Source organism: Ascaphus truei, chromosome 2 (assembly GCF_040206685.1).
Source record: "Ascaphus truei isolate aAscTru1 chromosome 2, aAscTru1.hap1, whole genome shotgun sequence".
In the NCBI taxonomy this organism is placed as follows: Eukaryota; Metazoa; Chordata; class Amphibia; order Anura; family Ascaphidae; genus Ascaphus; species Ascaphus truei.
In genome coordinates this window covers 14,039,305-14,060,625 of record NC_134484.1, presented here as the reverse complement: position 1 = coordinate 14,060,625, position 21,321 = coordinate 14,039,305, and positions in this window count along the sequence as shown.

The window sequence follows — 21,321 nt, the reverse complement described above, 5'->3', positions numbered from 1 at the left end:
CGGATTTGTAGAAAAGAAATTTATTCTAGTGTAGCCCATGTTCCCCCCCACCCCCCTGGTCGCAGATTGGACCTCTATGGTGTAGTGAGGGCTGGCTACAGGTACTATGGTGGTGCATACCTGCTTGGAACAGGAGGGCCTGAGTCTCCCGCGTTTGTGTGGGGGATAACAGGGCCAGGCTTCTGGGGTATGGGCCTCCATCATCTTAGCAGTCCTGGTGGTGCAGCGCCTCCATCTCTATAAGCCCCAGGGATGTGGGGTGAGACCCTTACAGAGAAACCCTGGTCCCAGGGCGAATGATCCAGCTCTCACACAGTCTTTATATAAAAGCAGCAATGTCTTTATTGTCCTTGTAACAGTGATACAGCACACAGCAGTTCATTCACCGCAGCAGTTCATATGCAGCAGTGCTTCCAAATGTAACAGGTCTATTCCTCCATTCCTCTCCTCCAGGTTGTACCCTAGCAGGATGGGCTGTTTGGGGCTTCAATACCCCAACCCCCACCTCCAGGATATACTCTCTGGGTGAGGGTAGATCTCCCCCACCCTCACCCCCTCAGCAGGGTGAGGGGCATTGGTCCACCGCACTTATTGCTATCAGCTCTACTCAGATTGGCTGAGAGTCTTCTCTCCTGTCTCCTTGCCACTTCCAGATCATGCTCTCTCTGCTCCAGCACTCTCCATGCTCTTGGTTCACCTCTTGCACAACTGCCAGAGCAGGACTCCTCACACACACTCTCCAGCTCTCAGGCAGAACTCTCCTTTCTCTCAACTCCAACAGACTGAACACTCCAACAGACTGAACACTCCAACAGACTGACCCAGACATACACAGGAGAAGCCCACTAAATAGATACAGTCCTGCCCCTTATGATGTCAGCAGGACCTCCCCTCTGTCTCAGGCCTGCCACAGAGTCAGGGGCCTAATTCTTTCACAGCAAGGCAGGGCTTGGTGGGGGGAAAATCCATGATTACTACTGGCGCTGCCCTTAAAAGGGCTTACTCCAGTAGGAGAAGGATAGGTAGCCCATTATTTCTTACAGGAGCTACACTAGGCACACACAATGTTTCGAGCTGTACAAAGCTCTTTCTCAAGTGACTGGCCTGGTGATTAAGGGGTTAGGGGCTATTAGATTGTCTTTTTATTGTTCTGTATTGTTTGTAGCAACAGAGGACATGGATGGGATGAGGATGAGAACAGCCTTCATCGGGAAAGCCTGGCAGGGGTGAGTGCAATATTTATTTACTTAATTTATGCTGCTTAATATTGTATTTTAAATGGGCAAATGCACTATAATCCATATGTGGATAATACTAATTTTGCCTATTATTGTACTGTATGTGTTAGGGGGCGGGGGGAGAGGTGTTTATTTATTTAAAAGTATTTATGCTTTTTTTTTTGGGCACAGGATTGGTACTGCAGGCAAGTGGGGACCCCTGGACACCTGTGGGGACCACCCGAGGGCCACCGCTGGCCTATAGTATAATTCCTGTGCAAAAAATAAAAATTAAGATATTTGATGTATGTTATGAGGGTATAGGGGTTGTTGGGGGTGGTTGTGTTGTATAATGCAATGTTTATTGGGGGCAATTGTCCCCAATAAACATGCTATTGTGCCTTAACCCCTTCATTGCCTGGATAGCCCCTAAGGTAATGAAGCAGCTTTAATGCATTTTTTTTATATGGTGCGGGAGCAGCGGTCTCCTGAGCTGTACTGCTTTGATTTCTGGCTCAGGGACCCCCTGATTCCCGAGTTACAGGCCCTGGTTTGGGGCATCGGATGCCAGTGTCGCAACCATTTTTAAAGAGTCCACGTCGCGTGACGTGTAAACAATGGTAGAGATACTGGCACCCCATATCTGGGCCTGTAACTCAGGAAGCAAGGGGTCCCTGAGGCGGAAATCAAAGCGGTTCAGTTTGGGAGCCCCCCTGCTTCCACACACTATGAGCAACGGTAATGAATTATTGTTTATTGATATGTGTGTTTTGATACTACTGTACATGAGCAGGGGGTCTCATGAGCTGAACCACATTGGTTTCAGCCTCAGGGACCCCCTAGTTCATGAGATACAGGCCCTGTTATGGGGTGCCAGTATCCACCTGCAGGACTTAAATCCCCTGTCACGTGATCGGGACATCTCCATGCATAGGAGATACCGGCACCCCATAATGGGGCCTGTAACTAGGGAAGTAGGGAGTCCCCGGACCTGAAACCAATGCGATTCTCCTCCGGAGACCCCCTGCACATCTACACTAGGAATACAATTTAAATGTAAAAATATTTTTATTTCCGGCGAGATTATCGCAGAGAGATGCGGATCTCTCTCTGCAGCAGATACAAGTCGCCGGGGGAGCCCTTTTCAGAGGGCAGGTCCTATCGCCACCGGCAACTCGCCATGTTTGCTAATGTTGCTCTCACTGATATTCGGGCCTTTCTGCATACTGTGAGAGCAACTCGGCAAAAACATGGCGAGTTCAAAACCCTGCCGATAATTTTCTTTCGGCGCTTACTGTATGAGGCCCCAAGTGTCTTTTGAAATAGCACTGCTTAGTAAATATGGTCAAATGAGTCTTATGCCTTGGCACTACTTAGTATATATGTCAAAAAATACTTTTACCATAAAACAGTTATTTTCTTGATAAAAGACAGAAACTGTTGCTCACTATACTGTTGTCTTAGAAACTAGAATAGGTGCTTTCTTAAAAAAAATACTGTATGTAAGCGATTTCTCAATTATACCAAAACACACATTTATTTATCTTGCTACACTTCCCACATGGGCAATTTCAAGGGTCTCATATTTCCCTAATGGACAGAGTTTTCCCATGATTGAACTCTTTCACTTGATTGAAGGCTTGTTCCAGTGGAATGGCATTCCCTAGCTCCCTGGCATTGAACTGGTGCACTCGATCATAATGTGTTTTAGTTTGGTATAGATGAGCACTATACACTGGAGTGTTCTTGATGGAATATACTGTATGTGCAATCATTTTTGCGAATGCTGTAGAAAGTAAATCCAGACACATTAACACATCCCTACTGGACAATAGAGATGCTCACTAATGCTGTTTTTTTTTTTGTTTTTTTACTGAATATTAGCAAATATTGTAGTATAAAGTATGGTCAATTATTAGCAAAAATAAGAATAACAAATAAGAAATTAGGCTGCTTATTGGTGCCATTTATGATTTTTTATTCTATGAGAATGTAAGAGACGTGTGCAGAGGTACGCAATGGTGACCGTTTAAAGGGAAACTAAAATGAGGCTTTATTGCGCCTGTTCCTTTAACACAACAAAACATTCAAAATAAACAAAAGAAAAGCCTACTCCGCTTTGGAGAATATCTACACATTTAGTCCAGCCCTCTCTAACTGGGTGGGTAGCTAAGCTAATTACCACCCCCAAAAATATATACATATATGCAGCCCTGTTTCCCCTTAAACAAGATGGCTACTGGTGCTGCCCTTTTACCTGTTGGCTCACAGGGGCCTGAGCCTCCGCCACGGAGAGCCTGGGGCGATATACTTACAACTTTTGTGCAAATGCGCACAAACTCATCAGAATATAAGGAGAAAAGGGAAAAAAACACACAGTAGTGTAATACTGTACATACAGTCAAAGCAGGAAAGGTATTGCACTCACATTTGACGAAGTCAAGCGGGCATTTCGGTTACTAAGTTTAACCACACTGCTGTTGCAGATTCTCTGTTGCCAGGGCACTTCTAATGATGTGTATTGTCTCCAGTCGCAGGATTCGCAGTATCAAGCAGGATCCCCGGTGACAGGATATTCTCAATAGAACAAAACCACAAATAGTGTGATACTGTATAAGTGGATAATTGTAGAATAGTAGAGCAATAATCAAGATTGGAGTTGGCTAAAGAAATTTGTGTTGGTGTAGTAATCGCTTAATTGGGAGTGGACACATTTTATATTTCCTTTGAATAGTATTGGGAGAAGAGAGATTGGCCTGTAGTTGGAGACAGTATTTTTGTTCCTACTTTTTGAAGATTGGGACAACTCTGGCAGTTTTCCAGGTTTTTGGGATATGGCCTGCAGATAAAATAAAGTTGATGAGGGAAGCAAGCGGTTTGGCAATGGCTGGGGCACCGAGTCATATCAGCTTTGATTGCAGTAGGTCAGGTCCACATTGGCTGCTTAGTTTTACTATTAGCAGAACCTGTGTTTCCTCTTCAGATACTGGGACACACTGTAAAGTTTGTTGGACAGGGATGGGGCTATAGGGGTATTCCCAGGTTGAGCTTCCTGATTGTAGTTAAGGATGCGCTTTGATAGTAGGGAAGTAGCACACGCTACAAAGTATTAATTGAATGTGTTTGCAATGTCAGTGGGATCTGTCAGAGTAATATCATTTTTTTTTATTTTAGATGGTTGTTGGTGGTTAAAAAGCTGGAATATAATGTTTATGACCTTCCAGAAGGTTGCTGGATTTTATGTATTTTTATGAAGATTGCCAGAGTAATATTGGGCTGTTGTATTCCGCAGGCATCTGTAGTTATTAACATCCTTGACAGTGCTAGTTATTTTGTATCTTTTCCACAAGGCATCACTAAAATGGTAATGCGGAATAAGGTCGGTTGTAACCAACGGAAAGTGGATCCCCCATACTTTTATTCTGTGTAGCAGAGTAAGAATATCACAGAGTTTTAAGAAGCCTGTTTGGAAATAATCAAGCACAAAATCAGGGTCAGGTATTAAGTTGATTATATACCAAGGCAGTAGGTAAGATCAATGTGAAGAAATATTCACCCGGCTCTCTAGTGGTGTGTATTGTATATGTATATAATAATACAATAGTGCAAAGATAAAAATGATAGTGAAAAAGTGGCAATGATAGAATAATAGTGTCTGAAGGGTGGTCAAAACTCAGAATACTGTGATAAATCTGATGAAAAACACAGTCACTGTAAAAGTGAAGAAAACAGTGAAACTCCAAATGTGATAAAACAAATAAACAAACGGTTGCTGCAGCTCTACCACTGTAGAACCTTCCTGTTGTGTTCTTGAAAGTGATGATTTCGAAAGATACAGGGAGCACGAAAAAAAACATATAAAGCATATGTAACACCTTTACCCCCACCCTCTGTGAGATTTGGCTGTTACTAGTGTCTTTCATGCGATGCTGAGCATTCCATGTGAGGCAACAGGAGAGCTAAGTGGTCCGCGATGATGTGGGAAGAGTCAGGACAGGTTTACAGGGTACCTTATTCATTGGAAGCACGTCCAGTCAGCGAGGATCCTGTGGTTGTAGGATGGTCCATACTGACACCTTTCTATGTCCCGAGACAGTGATTCAAATGTGCATATGGTTTATTGCAATGTTCAGATCTTACAGCAGTCCCATTCCTTCCTCTCTTTCCCTGCAGGAACACTTGCCAGGCTTGAGGCCTTCCATTCTGTGATGCTCCTCCTGCATCCCCTTATGTGACACAGGGTAGCTGTTGTTCACTCCACAGGGGGAGGAAAGAGACAACCCACTTTTAGGAGAGTATCAGTTTATATACCTGGGGTTGGGCTTGTAACCCTGCCCCATAACAGGGCAGGTCTGATACTGACAGATGTCACATCTGCACATGTGATCCAGCCAGTATACTCCCCCAGGCTGACACTCTCTGGTTGCTGCTAGGCCCGTCCTTGGATACACTACTGCATCCAAGGCTGCAATAGCAACTAGGCCTATAGGGGAATTACCCTTCCCGTGCCTGTCCAAAGCAGGACTTATACTGTTAGGGAGCAGAGGAAAAAGGTAGTGGCCAGAGGCTATGCTACACATATATAGTGCAATTCCGTATGGTGTGTCAAATGATAATAAAACTCTCACGAAATGCACACTTACAATATTAAGGCATTATGCAGGCAACACATCACATAGGGACTCTTATAGTGGTTCTTCTGGTGCAGTACTTAGGTGTGGTGGTATAAGGGACATGGCATAAGCATAAGGATCCTATGCAAAGAAGGAGAAAAGTAGGATTGTGCTGATGGTAACCATATATTATTCACTATGAGTCCTATGGGATTTTATGCCTGCATAATGCCTTAGGATTATGCCTTAAGATTGTAAGTGTGCATTTCGAGAATGTTTTATTATCATTTGACACACCATATGGAATTGCACTATATATGCTTTATATTTTTTCGGTTCCTCACACAGTTGGTAAGATCAGACTGGAATTGTTGTGGGTTAAAGTTTCTAAATGTTCTAGTGAGTAGAACTTTTGGGCTGTATTTGGGTGGTTTGACTTTCCTTGCACGGTACACTATTGCATGGTCACTGAAGATATCACGTTTGATACCCAATAATTATGTTGGGACAAGAGAATATAAACCATTAGTAAGAATAGTTGTGAGATTTTAAGTTTGTCCGTGTGGGTTGGAAAATGAATTGGGTTAGGTTTAGTGACATAAGTGGTGTCCAAATTTTGATGTTTTTAGTGTCAACTCAATTGAGGTTGAAATCACTAGGAACTAACAGTTTATTCTTCCCATTCAGAGAGGAAATTGTGCCAAGAAAGTGAGTGATATCAGCCAGGAATTGTATGGCGGCTTTAGGGGGTGGTAGATGCCAGCAATAGGCTAAGAGAAGGGGAGACACATTTTTACCAGCTTGGATTTCAAAAGTGGATGGGATTGGGGGGCAATTTAGCAGTTTAAATTGTAAGGAATCTTCAATATAAAATAACACCCTCATCCTCTCCTTGACCCACATGATGACTTGATTGTAGATTTGTGGAAATTTGTTCTAACTGATAATTATTTTGTATTCAACCGAAAGTTTACTTACAGGTTCAAGGTAAAGCCATGGGTGCCTCGTGTGGCCATGACTTCTGCAGGACTTCACCAAGGCTGGAAGGAGCAGCAGGTAGTTTTTGGTGGGTCCTGGATGATTATGTGGCACGCTTGGCACTATGAATTCGTTAAGTAGATTAAATATTAGTAATCTGGGATGGAACAAAGACTTAGTTTGAGGATATGGTAACTGAATAAAAGAATAAATGACATTATAAATAACATATCAGACTAAATATACAACAGTAGTACTTATTAATCTAGAGAGCAAGAAGGTAGGTAACAAAATAGTCACAGACTCCTATAGAAAACCCACAGACACAAATTGTTTAATGCTGGCATCCAGCCATCACATGCCACCAACGATTAGAGGAATTCCAACGCTGCAGCTTCTTTGTATGAGAAGAAAGTGCTCCTCAGATAAAAAAATGTCAGTAGAGATCTAGGGAGTTATCAGAAAGATTTCTACACAGGGGAAACTTTAAAATAAAAACCCAATATCAAAAGGGTATGATGAAGCTAAAAAATGTAATTGAACGGATTTACTGTTTAAACACCAAAGAAAAGACAGAGATGAAATAGTGAGGTTTATTACAAATTATGGTACTCACTCAAGTTGAAATAATATGTGGGGACATCACCTTTAATGACAGCTAGAAGATCAAGACGTGCCTTCATTCATCAGTTAAAAGGGAGTTTTCTGTGTGGAAACTGTAAAGCATGTACATTTACAGTATGCAGAAACTAAAGGCTTTTCAGGATTGAAATCGGGTCAAGAATTGTGCTGTACAATTATTGATAAACTGCAAAAGTAAGGGAGTAGTCTACATGTTATTATGCCACTGACCAAACATCTGTGTGTGAAAACCCAAGAGGGAACTGAAAACGAGAGTATTGGCGCACCATAGAGACATTTTAAATAATAATTACAACAGTTGTGTAGTGTGACATTTTAATAAATTGAAGGAAACTCCGGAACTTTACAGTGTGTGGGATCAGAACGGGTAAAAGAAGATCCCAGAGGAGGAGACCGGGATAGAGCCATTCTTCAGACTGAATCAAAATGGATTTATCAATTGGAAGCTATGGGATACAATGGGTTAAATGAATAATTTACATTTTCAATGCTCCTATAAAAGGTGAATGCTATTTAAATATACAGTATACAAGGTAATTGTATGTATTTTACTGATGTGTATTTAGTATGTTGTCATTTGTACATTAAGATTTGTAAATAGATTAATCTGTTTTCCTGTACTTTCGGATTGGAACTATAAGAAAGGAAATGCAAGGATTCGAAATCAGCCCAGAAGAAGTCCTCGGTGTGAATGGGGTCAAGATGGTCGAGTTATTGGACTGTAAACCTGCTGCACGAGAATACAATCTTTCAGTGTTCAGAGAAGAATGCTCCAGAAGAAGAAAAATCATGGTAACACTCTGGCCCACTGTTGAGATAAATATTATTTTCATGTAACTTGATACTGGATTTGGGCAAATAAAGCAGGCATGGCTACACAGGGAGCCCACGGAATATGTGAAATGAGGAACTGTGATCGTGTTATCAAGGCCGCCGGCATGGGGGGAAGATCCGGGACAAGTGTCCTGGGAATGGCAGGTTTGGGGGCCCGGCCAGCCGTTCGGCACTGGAAGTTATGCCTAACCAGAGGTCAGGCCCAACTTCTGTGTCTGGCTGCAGGGATCTCTTTTTGCCCCTGGACCTTGGCTTCTTCCAGCTCCTTTGGGCTTCTCCCCTGCACTGGGCTTCTTTCTTTTGCCGCTGCGTGCTGGAAGCCGGACCAAACTTCCGGGTGGGCCAAGCTTTCAGCGCACACTGGTTAGAGAGAGAGGTCAGGAGAGAAGCAGGCCCAATGTGGGAGAGAGGCCCATAGCAGTTGGGGAGAGCTGGGGCACTAGAGGCCTGAGATACTAGCATGGTAAGTGTGTGTGTGTAGGGGGGGAATTATATTTTTTGTTGGGTGGAGGGTTTTTTGTATTTTATGAGGGGGGGAGTGTGTGTGTGTGGCCAGAGGGGAGGCAGGAATGAGTGTGAGGAGGGGGTGATTGAGGAAGTCTGATTGAATGAGGGGGTAATTAAGTGATAGCCAAGGGGGTGTGGAGGAGAGAGGTGGTGTAAGAGGAAGGGAGGATTAATGTGGAAGAAAGGGGGTAAGAGTGAGAGAAATACATTGGGTGAGGGAGTGGGAATAGAAGAGGTGTAAAAGGGGGGGAGGCTCACACGGCCACAGACATCGGGGGGGCTGGTCTAAACTCTAGTCCTGGGCCCCTGAGAAATCTGGTGGTGGCCCTGTGTGTTATAACCGGAGAGCAAACAAGTCCTTCATAGCCCCATGGAAAACTGTAGATAGTTCTGGTAAATGGGAGGCCATGCAGAATAATAATCATGACTTGGATACACATCATTCCTAAATTACATCAGTTTATTGAATATGTTCAGTGGAAAAGTACTTGCAGCATAACACTTCGGAAAATACAACTAATGAACATCTGTATTGTTTGGCGTCACAGCACACAACAATTGAGTTCATATTTGTTGAGGACTTTATGCACTTTCTTATTATTTCTTGGACGTGTGCTTCCTGCATTCAGACCCAAAATTATGCATATGGGACTTTGGAACTAATTTAAGTAACATGTAGAATGCAGCACTTGAAATATAGCTCCTTATATTAGATTTGTGCACAGAGTGAAGTGGGATAGTTCCTACACTATATGAACAAGTGTTTATTCAAAAATAAATGAATAATTAGAAGAATTATTGTGGTCGTACGTTTTTTATATGGTGAGAGCAATAGCGCCCATTTTATCAGTTTCTCTTTTTATTTATATATTTTATTTCATGTTTATGTATTTTTAATTTTTTTGTTATTTATTAGCCTCTCTGCTCCCGACTTTGTTCTCTCTCTGTTTTGTTTTTTCTCTCTCAAATTCCCTATCTCACTCTTTCCACCTCCACTTTTATCCCACCTTCCTGTTTCTATCTCTGCTTACTTACAGTAAGACCTCTCACCCCAACACTCCACTAAAATGGAGGAAACAAGGCAAGAATGCTCGTTCTTTTGACTCTTGCATTCAAGTCTGCTGCAAAACTAAAACAGGACCAGGTTTGAGTCAGAATAGAAAATGAATGGTTTTGTAGAGTTTAAGGGGGCTCGGATTTGTCCCACCACCCCAGAACTTGATTTTTTCCTATTTGTCAAAGTGGCTTAAGATAAAAGGTGGCACTATGCCTGATTTAAGATATACAGTATCTACTGTACACTTATTAAACATTGGGGCAAACATCTTTATGCTGATTATAAACAATAATTATGCTGTAGCAATAGAAAGAGAAGGGGCTTTATATTATTGTATTATGGAACTGAATGGGTTATAAATAAAACGTACAGCTATTAACATTGAAAAAAAAGTAATTGTGCTCAAACCCCCTAGAATCATCATACTTCAAACTCTGGGTTTAGTGAAAAATAAAGTAGGATGCTTGGACTGAAAATATAGTCTTACTCCTATATACTGTATATAAAAAAATTTTTTACTGTATATATTGTACTGCAGATATCCAATAAATTATTTTATGCATCCATGTATATCTGATTTGTTATCTCAGCAACAAGAAAACAAAATGACAGCATTAATGGACTATATTCTCTTTTTTTCTGTTTACATAATAAGGCCCATTTAAATATATTGTTTAAACATATATTTACTACTTTTCTATAATTTTGGAGGTAGCATTACTCCATTTTGGTCTTTATCATGTTGAATTGCTAATTTCGCCAGAGTGATTGGAATAAATCAAATATTTTGGAGAATTCGCTGAAATAATTAGATTCACAGGAGAGAGAGGATAGTTTGCATCAACAAATTAATAGTGTATTATAGCACTGACATTAATTAGCAATTGACAGATTTGGAACGTTGGATAAAATCAAACTACAGTACACACATGGGTGGTGTTAATATGTATGTTCCTCATGGCATGAATGGAAGCCATGAAGCTTTTGTTTGGGTGATAATTGCTTCCCTTTCTACAATTCCTATTTTCAAAGTTACTGTTATTGTTGTTGATAGCTCTTTAAACTTACAAAGAACCCCAGTCAATTATTCATCCTTGAAATTGCATTGTCCTTTCCCGGGTTGGAGGCATCGGCTCAATGAAAGTTACCTACAGACTGATAACCCGTCATTGCTGCTTCAAGGAAAGCAATGAGAGATAAGGTTGTCACAGATGACTGATTTATAATAAGGAACCATCCATGTCTATATTTCTCACTGTGATGATTCTTTAGACATTAGATCAATACGTTTATAGCTTTTTTCCAGTTCAATAAGGCCTAAGGAAGTTTGAGAATACCAAACAGATATCTGGCTCCTATATAAAGTATGATGATAAATGACTTGACTCAACAAGCGGTTTCTTTTTTGACAGTTTAAATAAAGCTTCTTGTTAATTGCATGGCCTTGTGGTGGGTTACAATATATACTTTTTTGGGCACTGCTATATTTATTTATTTTATTTATTTATAAAATATTTTACCAGGAAGTAATACATTGAGAGTTACCTCTCGCTTTCAAGTAAGTCCTGGGCACAGAGTTAAGACAAATAATACATGGTTACAAATAAAGTTACATAACTGAACAGTGTCTACATTATATACAAAAAAAGGAGAAGGTTCCAGGGCACCACGGATTTCAAAAGAATTTATTGAACAGGCACAACGTTTCAACCACCATGCATGGTCTTTCTCAAGCGAAGATATGATACTAAACAAAAATAGTCCACTACTTATGGCCCATACGCCAGGTGTAGTCATTTAAAAACATTCGGTCTCTCCCACTCACTTGTTTTGTTTAGTATCATATCTTCACTTGAGAAAGACCACGCTTGGTGGTTGAAACGTTGTGCCTGTTCAATAAATTCTTTTGAAATCCGTAGTGCCCTGGAACCTTCTCCTTTTATTGCCTACTTTGGAGCTTGTCATTGTCAGGAACTCCCCTGTTCCAGGAGCACCGGTAACAGCAAGCATCTTTCATTCAGATTGTGGTGTGCAGCATTACCTTTGCTTTTGTTGTTTTCTTTATATACAAGACATTGCATGCCCCGTTAAAGATTATATATATTATAGGCGTGTAGCCCAGTTTCCCTATCAAACAGGAAACTACCCAATGCTGCGCTTATACCTGTTGGCTACAGGAGCCTGAACCTCTGCCACGGAGATCCTGGGGTGTGTACTTTCTCTGGTGCAGCGCCTCCACCTGTGAGGGATCCTAGCAGTGTAGAAGCAGCCCATCACAGGACACAATAATAACCACCCACACAATGCAAAATAACATAACCTTTACTGTAAACTAGTAATGATATTATGACGTATTCTCCTTTAAGAACCAGAGATAAAGATATATACGTGAACACAATATAACTCGCAGGGATTACTCTCCTGAAGTGCCACCGTGTCCCACACCGTGTCCAGAGTACTGTGCACCTCACACAGAGTCCCCGAGAAGTCCACAGTATGCAAAGTCCCTTGGTCACTAGTCCCACAGTGTCCCCAAAGAACCTACCCTTATATGCGTGATCAGTGCCTGGGTATTGACCGGTATGTTGGTGCACTTATATTATACGATACCTGCCCAGTGCGACAGCACCTGGGCCTTTAAATATCTTCAAAAAGGATCCGAAGATCTCCTGCGTGCCGTCCTGGCTTCACCAGCGTGATGTCCCGTCAGAGGCGATCCCACTCTGAAGATAGTGTCTTAAGGAGAGCAGTGTCCGCTGAATCCCTAACTAACAATAGATAACAATAAGGGACTGGTTCCCTAACCTAGGGCCTGTCCCTACAAACAACAAGCTAAATATGGCTCAGGGCCTGCCTTGGGCCTAGGGGTTGGTATTCTGGCCTAGTGTAGAGGCTTACTTGCCCTCTACACAGACCCCCTGTCCGTTACCTCTCTCCCCCTCACTCTGCCTGCGTGCTCCCTGTGACACGCTTCCTCATTCACACTGCAGCCAAGCTCTAGCTTCTATTGGTCCCTGGTGTCAGGTCAGACACTCCTAAGGCTCATGGGAGTTGTAGTCTCCTTCAAGAGTCCTTTCTCATTGGCTGCCGTTCGCACGCTTTCTCACTGCCTGTGCACAACCTAGAATCACTGCCGCCGCTGCTATGCGCATGTGCAAACCTCCCAAAATGGCAGCGATCTCTCTCTGCAAGTACCGGAGCTCCCGACACGCTGTTACACGCATCGCGCATCCCTGCAACCTCCTGTAGAAACTGGAGACACACACAGCAAGGACATAACCTCCAAGGAGGGTACCTGGCTACAGGCATATGTAACAGTTACAGACCAGATTAAAATGGGAGATAGCCTTAGTTTTGAAAGAACTTATACTGGTGGTGGATGTGAGAGTCTCCGGTAGGTTGTTCCAGTTTTGTGGTGCACGGTAAGAGAAGGCGGAGCGGCCGGATACTTTGTTGAGCCTTGGGACCATGAACAGTGAGGAGCTTGTTCAGATAGATGGGTAGCTTGACCAGAAAGTATTTAAAGGCAAGACAGAAAAGATGAACTTTGCGCCTAGACTCAAGTGATGATCAATCTAGTTCTTTGAGCATTTCGCAGTGATGTGTGTTGTAGTTGCATTTTAGAACAAAACGGCATATTGAATTGTAGAGGGTGTCAAGTTTGCTAAAGTGGGTTTGGGGTGCCGAGCCATATACTGTACTATGTCGCCATGGTCGATTATTGGCATTAGTATCTGCTGTGTGATACGTTTCTGACCAGCAGACTTAGGGAGGATTTGTTCCTGTAAAGTACATCTAGTTTGGCATAGGTTTTGGCTGTCAGGGTATCAATGTGCATCCCGAATGTTAAGTGGGAGTCAAACCATATGCCCAGGTATTTAAAACTAGTAACAGGAGCTAGGGTGGTGGTAGCGTTGGATCTGATCTGGAGCTCAGTCACAGGAAGCTTTAAAAATGTAGTCTTTGTCCCAAATACCCACATTTGGGCTTCTGTTGTAATGTATGCAGTCTGGGATTGAATGTGGACTATGAAGATGCAAGTCAGCTGGAAAATATAATAAAGAAAGAGAAGAGATACACACTTTTGGAGCGGTACGTAAGGTGAGTGTTGGATAAAACAGCTTGTATTGAAAAGAGTAGGGCACAATTGCCAATATTTTGGCTCTAAATGCAGCATTTAAAAAATTACTTTTTTTTTCAAATATTAAATATTTACACCCAGCATATCCTACATGAGGAGCCATAAATTCTGTATTTATAGGAGTAAAGACCAAAATGGACAAAAAGCTTGAAAATACTACCCTATCGTACATACTGTATCTTCCCTAAAGGAAACATAGGTTTGTTAAACACACAGCTTTTCTTCTCATACGTAAATTAATACAGTACACACGACAACCATCATAATAAAACGTGGTGGTATTATTGTGCTTAGTAGTTTCATATTTTGTCAGGAGCAGAGCTTTTTGCTATTGTAACGGTGTTTCCCCCACTTAATCGCAGATGGGGCCATTACAGGGTGTGTGGTGCATGTACCTGCTGGCAACAGGAGGGCTGAGTCGTCCGCCGATGGTAGTTGGGACACAGGAACAAGCCTCTGGGGTTCATACCCCACATATCTCTTTAGCAGTGCAGCGCCTCCATCTGCCGTAGGCTCCAGAAGCTGAAGGTGATCTCCCACGGTAGAACTTATTACCTCTCCCTCAGTAAGGTCACGCACCAGGAAGGAGGTATATTGCAAACAGGAACGGTTTTATTACTATACTCTGCAGTAACAGGAACAAGCAGGATCTGCCCAATACACTCTCTGGGGATTCACCGGATGATGGTCCCTGGACCGCCACTACAGGCCAAGGGCGCCCGCAGCCATCCTAGCAGCCGTCCTATCAGCTGTCCTAGCAGCCGTCCTAGCTCTTTCCCACCTCCCTAGCGGAGGAAGAGGTATAGTCTACACTCACTCTCCCCCAGAGGGAAGAGCACATGGGAATACCCCAATCTCAGCCTTTCCACTGTGTAACCTGCCTTCCTCAAGTGGGGAAAGGCACTCCTAACTTTGGGGCGGTCCTGCCCTTAAGTACAGCCTGGAGGCGGGCACCCCATTGTCCAGCTACAACAGGATGTACCACCCCCTGCTGTCACTCAAGTGCAGTACCAAAGGGAAGGGGGAAACCCCATATCAACTACTGGTAACCTGATTGTACCAGGGTTTACTGCCAGGAGGGAAGCAAACTAGTAGCCACAGATGGTATAGCTACACTAGTGTAACAGAAATGTACATCATGTATAATTAAAGCGATTTTTCCATGGACTGACAGTACAATCCAGGATTGTTGCATATAGATAACGTAAAAAATGAAAGGGATGGATGCTCAAACAGAAATGTGGTCCCATGAAAAACATAATGTACTATCATAAAATATCACTGTCTGTGGCATTCTTAGAAGTTATAAGAGTACAACAGGTTGTGTTAACATTGAGGGCAACATTGGAGGAACAGTATCAGTTCTGCTTGTTGCAATCACTTCTGATGCAATAGAGTTTGCTTGTATACCTTCTGCATTAATACCTTCAGTGATAAGGCCTTGGACCTTGGTGGAACTTCGATGCCAAGTAACAATTATTACTTTGTCAACTGAAACCCTTTACAGACATGAAAGGTGTAAAAACCAAGCAAAATGTGTCCTTTTTTTTTTAACAATTTAGTGAAGATTGACAAGCTTAACAAAAGATAGTCTGCCAAGCTTTAAAAGTGAATGTGGTCCCTATATATTGCAATGTTTGCCAAATTTCTGGGTAAAGCTGCAAAAATCAGACTACAATTTGTTAAATTGTAAAAATTACATGAAAAGGCAAAACTTAAGAGAAAAATTAAAAATTTGAGATGTAAATTTGAACATATTCTCACATCTCTAAAACTCGTTCTTGCAAAAAATATCTTGCAGCATGTTAGTTTGGCATTTGAAGTATAATTAAAATATTATGTTTTTTTATTTTTTATCCACTACAAAAAAACTGGTGAAATTCAATCAAGATGCATCAACGAGAAAAAATATTATTATGGTATTTTTGTATTCCGTACAACTGGTACTGTTTCTTTTCCCACTGAATTAATTCCACGTGTGCCTGGAAACACAGGCCCGGTATGTTTTTATGTACTGAAGAACTCTGGCAAAAGTGAATGCGGAGAAAAGAAATAGCATTTTCTAAGTGCCGCCTTAATAGAACTGCCTGTGCAAAGGTCTGGTGGTACTTTTATCAATTAAGTAGTTAACAATTGGCTGTTTACCTGAATGGTCTTGGACTTTTCCTGTAGCTCTTGGCATACTGACAACCTCTAACATTGTGTCTTAACACAGAGATGTATTTCCAATCAATTACCAGATAAATATTTCCCCACAGTGCTGCCTATCTATCGTACAGCATGAAAGCATTTGGCATCATTGATGAGATTTCTGTAGTCCTTCTTTTCAGAAACAAGGCACGTCACCTGCCAAGACTAGAGTAAAAAAAGAGATACTGTTGCCATCTGTTTACATAGAGAGCATAGCCCGGTGACATCCTACAGAAGGAAAACTGAAGCAGAAACATTGTCCTTTTCCTCTGTATCTAGTTTCCATTCACAACAGTAGGCTGTGCAGAGTTTACATCTAACTTTGTAATCTACGAACATGGATACCTGGTAATACTGCCCAGCTGACTCCAAACAGTTCTATCCAGCCGAGCTTTAGGCTGAGAATTCCAGGTGCAGCTTTGGTGAGTTTAAGCTTTTGAAAACGTCCTTCTAAATATTCAAGCTGGACTATCTGGATCAGCGTGGGCAATTCATAGCCAGTTGGTACCATGCTATACATCTACTACAGGGGGGCTCAACCGCAGTCCCCAGGCCTCCCCAACAGGTCACGTTTCAGGATACACCAGCTTCTGCACAGGTGGCTCAATCAGTGGCTCAGAGAGTGAGCCTCTCATTGACCCACCTGTGCTGCGGCGGGGACTGATTGAGCCACCTGTATTGAAGCAGAGACTGATTAAACCACCGGTGTTGAAGCAGGGAATGATTGAGTCACCTGTACTTAAGGATATCCAGTAAACCTGAGTTGTTGGGGGGGCTTGAGGACTGGAGATGAGCACCCCTGCTCTACTACTATTGCTATACGGGACCAGAAATCACCCGTACAGGATTGTATAACCAACCATAACATTTACCATATGTTATAGTCATTTGAAAAGATTAAACAAGCCTATACATATGTATGTTTTATTTTCTGCAAGGTTAACACGTACTTGTGCTTTTAGAAGAAATACAGTAATTAGGATGAGGGAATTATTACTTGTGCTCCTAGACTGCCTTACAGACAATTTGGCTACAAAGATACACTACTACAGTACATATAATGCAAAATTAAATGGAGAGGACTTCTTTTCTTTAGCAAGAAATTATGTATTCAGCTCGGTATTTACTGTGCAAACAATTATGTGTGTGTAGCCATGTATTAAAATGGTATACAGTTCTCTCTCATGCTGGCAGTAAAACCTGGTAAGTATGCAGGATTGCCAACATCAATCATGGAGGTTTGCCCTCACACCCTGGTGAGGTGTCATATGTACACAAGGGGAGTGGTAACACGCTCTGTGTCCACTATTAGTGACACGAGAGGTGTGGCTATTTCCTAAGTGATATAAGACACAGCACTGCCAAAAGTTAGTGGGTGTTAATTTGTATGGTTCAAGAGTTATGATTCAGTTCTGGAGGTCTGCAGCAAGCAAGGCTGTCAGACCTAGTCTATAGGATCTGCACTGTGATCAGGGACCTGACATAGGTGTGATCTCCCTGTGGGGAGAGGTGACCCAACTCCATTGGGAGGGAAGAACTTTCTAAAGGGATGCACTGTACTACAATGAGCGGCTGAGTACGACCGCTGAGAGGGGCAGTGCTATGATGACAATAAAGATGCCCAAGTTCACCAAACCCTTGCTGTGTGAGTGAAGTTCTTGCATAGGAGGAGGCACCACAGAGGAAGTCCTCATCAGTTACATCTTCCTGCGGGCGCAGAGATCCTGATGAGGTGGAGGCGCTGCACTGGATAAAGGTAGGACTCTAAGCACACTACCTCAGATGCCTGTCATGCTGATATCCCCACTACCATCATGTGGGAGACTCAGGAGTCCTGTAAGCCAGCAGGTGCACCACAACATACATACATGTAATGGGGACCAGTTAGACCACAGGGGCCAATCTGAGATTCGGTGGGTCCAGAAACACCATTACATGTGCAAAATAACCACTCTTTTCTGCGCCTATCATTGTTTGACTCACTCACATTATGAGCTTCTTATAGATGTAGAAAGAATGAAACGCCTCTCTTCAAATGAATGGAAGATAATGTATTGTGAACTGTGCATTACCACACTTCTCCCTGAAAATATGATCTGAGAAAGTGACAGGCAGTGAAAGAGACAGGCAGTGAAAGAGAGAGTGATAGGTGGAAAAAGGTATAGAGACCAATAACAATAATAGCGCTGGTAGTTTTACGCAGACACAGTCCCTGCCCTGTAGAGCTTACAATCTATGCTTTTGGTGCCTGAGTCACAGGGAGATAAAGTGACTTGCCCATGGTCACAAAGACCGTTTTGTTCTCCAATGCAACTACAACAAACATCACTGAGAAGTGCTCAAAGAACTAGATTGGTCATCACTTGAGTCAAGGCGCAAAGTTCATCTTTCCTGTCTTGCCATCAAATAATTTCTGAACAAGCTCCTCACCCTACCACATGCAGCACTTATCACCTGAGATCTGACTCCAAAAGACTGTTCATGGTCCCAAGGTTCAGCAAAGTATCCGTCCGCTCCTCTTTCTCTTACTGTGCACCCCACAACTGGAACAACCTACCGGAGACTCTCACAGCCGCCACCAGCCTAAGTTCTTTCAAAACCAAAGCTGTCTCACATTTTAATTTGGTCTGTAACTGTTACATACGCCTATAACAGTGGTTCCCAAACTTTTTCGGTTCAAGGCTCCCCAAGGCAATCAGGATTTTTTCAAGGCTCCCCAAGGCGATCAGGATTTTTCCGCGGCGCCCAAAGTAAAAACAAAGGTGTATATACATACCTAACATTTGAAGTGCGCAGTTGGTGTCTCTCTCAGACACTCTCTCTCAGACCTCACTCTCTCTCTCAGACCTCACTCTCTCCCTCAGACCTCACTCTCTCCCTCTCTCCCTCACTCTCTCTCTCTCCCTCACTCTCTCTCTCTCCCTCACTCTCTCTCTGTGACCTCACTCTCTCTCTCTCCCTCAGACCTCACTCTCTCTCTCTCTCCCTCAGACCTCACTCTCTCTCTCCCTCAGACCTCACTCTCTCTCCCTCAGACCTCTCTCTCTCTCTCTCTCTCTCTCTCAGACCTCTCTCAGACCTCTCTCTCTCTCAGACCTCTCTCTCAGACCTCTCTCTCTCAGACCTCTCTCTCTCAGACCTCTCTCTCTCTCAGACCTCTCTCTCTCTCTCAGACCTCTCTCTCTCTCAGACCTCTCTCTCTCTCTCAGACCTCTCTCTCTCAGACCTCTCTCTCAGACCTCTCTCTCTCTCTCAGACCTCTCTCTCTCAGACCTCTCTCTCTCTCTCTCTCTCTCTCTCTCAGACCTCTCTCTCTCTCTCTCCAACCTCTCTCTCTCAGACCTCTCTCTCTCTCAGACCTCTCTCTCTCTCTCTCTCTCTCTCAGACCTCTCTCTCTCTCTCTCAGACCTCTCTCTCTCAGACCTCTCTCTCTCACTCAGACCTCTCTCTCTCTCAGACCTCTCTCTCTCAGACCTCTCTCTCTCTCAGACCTCTCTCTCTCTCAGACCTCTCTCTCTCTCTCAGACCTCTCTCTCTCTCTCAGACCTATCTCTCTCTCTCAGACCTCTCTCTCTCTCGCTCTCAAACCTCTCTCTCTCTCTCTCTCTCAGACCTCTCTCTCTCTGACTTCTCTCTCTCTCTCAGACCTCTCTCTCTCTCTCTCTCTCAGACCTCTCTCTCTCTCTCTCTCAGACCTCTCTCTCTCAGACCTCTCTCTCTCAGACCTCTCTCTCTCTCTCAGACCTCTCTCTCTCTCAGACCTCTCTCTGTCTCAGACCTCTCTCTCTGACCTCACTCTCTCTCAGACCTCACTCTCTCTCAGACCTCACTCTTTCTTAGACCTCACTCTCTCTCAGACCTCACTCTCTCTCAGACCTCACTCTCTCTCAGACCTCACTCTCTCTCAGACCTCACTCTCTCTCTCAGACCTCACTCTCTCTCTCAGACCTCACTCTCTCTCAGACCTCACTCTCTCTCTCTCTCTCTCTCTCTCTCTCTCTCTCTCTCTCTCTCAGACCTCTCTCTCTCTCTCTCTCTGACCTCACTCTCTCTCTATCTCTCTGACCTCACTCTCTCTCTGACCTCACTCTCTCTCACAGACAGACACTCTCTCTCTCTCACAGACAGACACTCTCTCACAGACACTCTCTCTCTCACAGACAAACTCTATATCTCTCACAGACAGACACTCTCTCACAGACACTCTCTCTCAGACAGACACTCTCTCTCTCTCTCAGACAGACACTCTCTCTCTCTCAGACAGACACTATCTCTCTCTCTGACAGACACTCTCTCTCTCTTAGACAGACTCTCTCTCTCTCTCAGACAGACACTCTCTCTCTCTCAGACAGACACTCTCTCTCAGACAGGCACTCTCTTTCTCAGACAGACACTCTCTCTCTCTCAGACAGACACTCTCTCTCTCGCAGACAGACACTCTCTCTCGCAGACAGACACTCTCTCTCTCTCTCGCAGACAGACACTCTCTCTCTCGCAGACAGACAATCTCTCTCACACAGACAGACACTCTCTCTCTCGCAGACAGACACTCTCTCTCTCAGACAGAATCTCTCTCTCAGACAGACACTCTCTCTCTCTCAGACATACACTCTCTCGTAGACAGACACTCTATCGCAGACAGACACTCTCTCGCAGACAGACACTCTCTCGCAGACAGACACTCTCTCGCAGACAGACACTCTCTCGCAGACAGACACTCTCTCGCAGACAGACACTCTCTCTCGCAGACAGACACTCTCTCTCGCAGACAGACACTCTCTCTCTCTCACAGACAGACACTCTCTCTCTCTCTCTCTCTCGCAGACAGACACCCTCTCTCTCGCAGACAGACACTCTCTCGCAGACAGACACTCTCTCTCTCTCTCGCAGACAGACACTCTCTCTCTCGCAGACAGACACTCTCTCTCGCAGACAGAAACTCTCTCTCTCGCAGACAGACACTCTCTCTCTCTCAGACAGACTCTCTCTATCTCTCAGACAGACACTCTCTCTCTCTCTCGCAGACAGACACTCTCTCCCTCTCGCAGACAGACACTCTCTCTCTCGCAGACAGACATTCTCTCTCGCAGACAGACACTCTCTCTCTCTCACAGACAGACACTCTCTCTCTCTCGCAGACA